This window comes from Halyomorpha halys, unplaced genomic scaffold (genome assembly GCF_000696795.3).
Source record: "Halyomorpha halys isolate HHAL.00 unplaced genomic scaffold, Hhal_1.1 Scaffold4.1, whole genome shotgun sequence".
In the NCBI taxonomy this organism is placed as follows: domain Eukaryota; kingdom Metazoa; phylum Arthropoda; class Insecta; order Hemiptera; family Pentatomidae; genus Halyomorpha; species Halyomorpha halys.
In genome coordinates, this window is record NW_027116287.1 from 1,648,779 (window position 1) to 1,653,688 (window position 4,910).

Consider the following 4,910-nt stretch of genomic DNA (forward strand, 5'->3'; position numbering starts at 1 on the left):
TATGCTGTTCTTGAGGTTGAGTGATTATAAAAAAAAATCAAAAAAATCAATAGGTATCCATGTTAAGTCCTAACACTATTCATTACATCATCAACAGTCCGACGTTTCGGCCAATTTGGCCATCCTCAAGGACAATCATGAGAGATAGTTGACCGTGGATGACTTATACGAGGAGAAGATGGTTGGGGGGTGCGGTCAAAATAAAACACAAATAAGTTGAAGTAACTTATTTAATCGTGTCAACGTTTCGGCCAGAATTTCTATCCTTCATTAGGGCTAAGAACAGAACATGATAACCAATAAATACAGAAAATAAAAAAATAAAATACAACAGAATGACATAAATTAATAAATTGTACAGAATGGAATTAATAAAACAAAGAGATGAAAGAAGTGGATAATAAAATGTATACATAGGTAATTGAATAAGTAGGTAAAATAACATAATTAAGGTAATAAAATAAAAATGAAGTTATATAATGCAAAGATAAAATAGAATAAAACACAAAACGAACCGTTTTATTCTCTTTTTTCTCCAATCTTTATTTTAAATTATATCACGGCGACGTTTCAGGACTTTTTACGACTTACTCTTTTAAGGTCTTGAGTAGAAATGTTAACCAGTTCTACTTTAAACCCTTATGCGAGTTAGCTGTTGAGATTATTACAGTTACGAAATAATTAGAATGACTATGAGAGAAATAATTGGTCTCGCCTCTTCCTTTCCTATAAAATACAAAGCCCAGTATCATCTTAATTTTGAAATGTTTATTAAAAAAAAAATTAGTTATTAAAACTCACGCCGATTTTTTATTAAAAACTTCCCCAGTCATTTTTAGTATTGTTTTCTTATCTTTCATTAAAAATAAAAATAAAAATTACTTTCTACATATATAATACACAAAAATTGTATATAATTTCATGTATTATATATGTAGAAAGTAATTTTTATTTTTATTATTTTTTTTAATGAAGTGTACCAAAAAAAATATTTAAAATGAGTGGATGTAAATGTGACTAGAGATTATATTATTTTTATTATTGTTTTATTTTTTTTTCATGCACACAGTTTGATTTATGTTCATTTTCTTTATCCTTCTGTTTTTATATAATTTAAGAGAGATTATATTTATTTTTATGTGTTTTTATTTTTAATTTATTTATTTATTTTTATTCTTATTTTAGTATGAATGTGATCATTCATCAATATTACCTATTGCCCACAACTGTGTGGCAGATTGTAATATCTAGCAATAAATAAATAAATTATTTTTTAAAAAATGAGTGGAGAGGTTTTTGATAATAAATCGACTTTTAATAACAAATTTCAATTTATACTACGCTTTAATAAAGGATAATTGTTTTGTTAGAGTTATTATAATTAATACCAGTCCTTAATCAAGACGAAAACAGAGTCTAAGAATTGTTTTATAGAAAGCGAGTTTGGAAAGGCTCACAAATATCCTTGAAAGTCCTTATCATTACTGGAAGTCCTGGATGAGTTTTGGGGAACTACAGAGTGGGTAATTCCAGACCCTTCTCAGATGCCTATCTTGAGCCGGTTCCATTGATATACATCTCATCTGTGTATCTGTGGCCATATTCTAAATCCCTTGAACTTGTATTGTCGATTTAAAATAATCCCAGCCTTTTATATACATATAGTCTCATTGTTTCTTATTCAACAAACCTATTATCAATATAAAGAAAATTATAATAAAGAAAGCCTGACGATGACTTCATTGCTCTCATTATCAAATATGGACAAATGTTACTGACAATAAACCCTTGGATATCATCCACTAGAAATGTGCGGAGATAGGAGGTGATTTTGACGCGCCTGACCCACGGTTATCTTATGCCCCGCGATTCTTCACCTGTATGCCAGACTTGCGGAACACGAGTTACTTTTAAACACATTCCAACTGAATGCCGAACATACGACTCCCTCAAATGTTTGTATGAATTATCAGCAGATCTCATTCAATTTTACAGGATAACAAACATATTGTAAATAAAATTTCTGAATCATTAAAAAATTATAATATAAGTTTCCATTTTTCTATAGTTGAACAATTTTATTCAAAAATTAAATTTAGGCAATAAGGACTAATAAAAATTTCGGATATTAAGGAAATAATGACCCGAAGTGGTTGATGCATTAAAAAAAATTATCTACTAAGTTAACATGAACATCTTTATTTTGACTATTCATAAGATGAATCGAACACGAAGTCTGTTCAAAATTCAAAACACGATAAATTATTGTTTAACTCTCGTAAACAGCTCTTTTTCGTTAGGAGTACAAAGAAGATAGGGAAAATAATTCATTAAAAATTTAATACATTTTAAAGTGAATTTGAATAATTTTAATTTAACGCCTAACTGTTTACAAAAAATAAAAATTTCTTTACTTCCGGATGTGCTGAAAGCCAATTTTCCACATACCGAGATATTTAAAAAGTGGAATTTGAATCGATTGAAAAATATAAGCCTGTTGTAATCGATTCCGGAGATGATTTTAGCATAAAAATCCTATTTATTCTAAACATTCTTATCGAATAGTAATTATTAAAAATATTTTTGATAAAAATAAAAACACCAAATGGGTCTGTACAATTTTTAATAAAAAGTACCTACACCTCACAAAGGATCAGGGGTTTACGACGTTGTAAGGAAGTAATGTTTCTTGAGAAATGGTTGTACATGGAAGTGACATGTTTATGATCATGCTCAACTCCTTGAGATTTCCCCAATTAAGGGTACTAACTTTATGAGGCTGGGTGGACCCCAAATGGCTCCTCGAACCCAAAGAGTTGACTCAGAGCTGCCTCATTCGAACCTGTGTTTTTAGAGCACAATACCTTACTCACTAAGCTATCCTACTTCCCATTTTATTAGTAATCTTCTAGTTCAATTTTGTACAAAAAAGTCGTAATAATTACAATTAGAAAATTGTTTTAATAATTTTTATTGGAAATTGTTATGTTCTAATTTTATAATCAATTGATTAAGAAATCGTGTCTCATTAAATAAATGATTCTAAATTAAAAAAGGACCAATCTATATTTTACTAAAATAACCATTAACTAATTTTTCTAAAAAAAAATGTAAACAATATAAAATCTCCAATATATTCATGTAATACAACAAATTGTATAATATCAAATTGTAATATCATTTGTATTTATGCTTTATAATACGGAGTATAGTACTTTGTAAAAATTTTGTAAGTTACAAAAATCGTCCTATCATGTATTTTGACAAGAGACATGTATACGCTTGCACAGACGCGCGCGCATGTGTTAAACACACAAACACACGTAATGAAATACAAATATACATACATAATTTCACGGTTTTATATATATTTTTTTAACTGTAAATGAAGTTGTAGTGTGAAAAAGTACAATGAAAACCTTCAACTTGATGTCGTTTGATCCACCCGTTCCAAGATATATTTTTACATTTTTTTTTTTTTTTTCATTTGCAGCAGTTTCACTCTGATAGCTTTATACTGCTCACACAGAAAAAAATTCATGAAATTCAGAGAAGGATTTTTTAATAATTCAACCTCACTTGGGCTCTCAAGAGGAGATATGAAAATCAAACAGAGGGAAAATGTTTCGAAAACTATCACGTTTTCCTGGTTGTGGGTGTTTGTACAGTAAGTCACACACTAATCGATGGCTTGTTTAGATACAGTGGGGCTGTATTCCTATTTCCTATTTCCTAGATTAATATTTGAACTATTCCATCACAGTAATAAATAATCCTACCGTTCTAAAATTGTTGTCAATCGATTCCTATGAGGATCAGAAAAAAAACTTATCTTTCAAAGATTCTAACCATAAAATATCAACGTATGAAAAAAAAAATTGTCTACCGAATAAAAAAAAATACTAAAATCGTAAATATAGAATATTTTTAATTCATAGATCACACAACGACATCTTAATTTCGGCCAAGTTTAATTTTTTTTCACTTACTAATTTATATTATTTACTTATATTAATTATATCCATGTAGATATCTTTAATAATTATGAATGATTTAAATATGTTGGGCTATATGTATTAAAATTATAAACAAATATTGTTTTTTATTACTTTTATTTATCAATGAACGGAATATATAGTAATGTAACTATTTTGATTGCATTAAACGTTTTGAAGTCCCCTTGATTCAAATTACCAAGTATAGCAAAACAGTATGTATGTCAGTGTGTCTGTATGAACAACATACTTAAGTGATGTGATAGTGACTTTTTATCAAAACTGACGATCCGAAATCGCCAATTCATAGAATTGATTTTTAATTTTTTATTTAAGTTTTAACGATTTTGATTGGACTCGGCATTCCCATGCAAAATTAAATAGCTTTATATATCAAATAGGTTTATCTTATTTAAATATTGTCACATTGGCTTAAATGACAAATAAAAAGAAATTACTGCTAAAGTATAGTACGTCTAAAATGAGTTGGCGTGAAGGAGATGGGAGCTCGTGCAATTCCCTTTCTAGCTCCTGCTTCCCTCCTCACCATAACAACCTACTTCTACCAGGAACTAAGTTTACAATAAAAAGTTTTTATCTTCAAACGTGGTCTTATTATTACGATTTTTCTTCAATTTTTTCGTTTTTTCACAGATATGCGTCTTTTTATCCAAACTTTTTACCCATCCTAACCCATTAGTTCTTAATCTCTCATCCTTAATAATCCCTGATACTCCTCCAAGATATCTGTAAAGAAAATAGTCATGTGGCTTCTAATTTAAATTGATGCTTGAACAACCTATGGGTGGTTTCCTGCTTAAAATCTCTTAAGCAAAATAAATATGTAATAATTGTATACAAAAGATGAAAAATTAAAAAATATTCGAATCCTAAAATAGTACAAATATATGAATG

At 28.6% G+C, this 4,910-nt stretch overlaps 1 protein-coding gene across 3 annotated transcripts in view; it reads right to left on the reverse strand.

The window, feature by feature from the left end:
• Window positions 1-4,910, reverse strand: part of LOC106688107 (acid sphingomyelinase-like phosphodiesterase 3b) — a 940,469-nt gene that overhangs the window by 77,940 nt on the left and 857,619 nt on the right. The window lies entirely within an intron of this gene.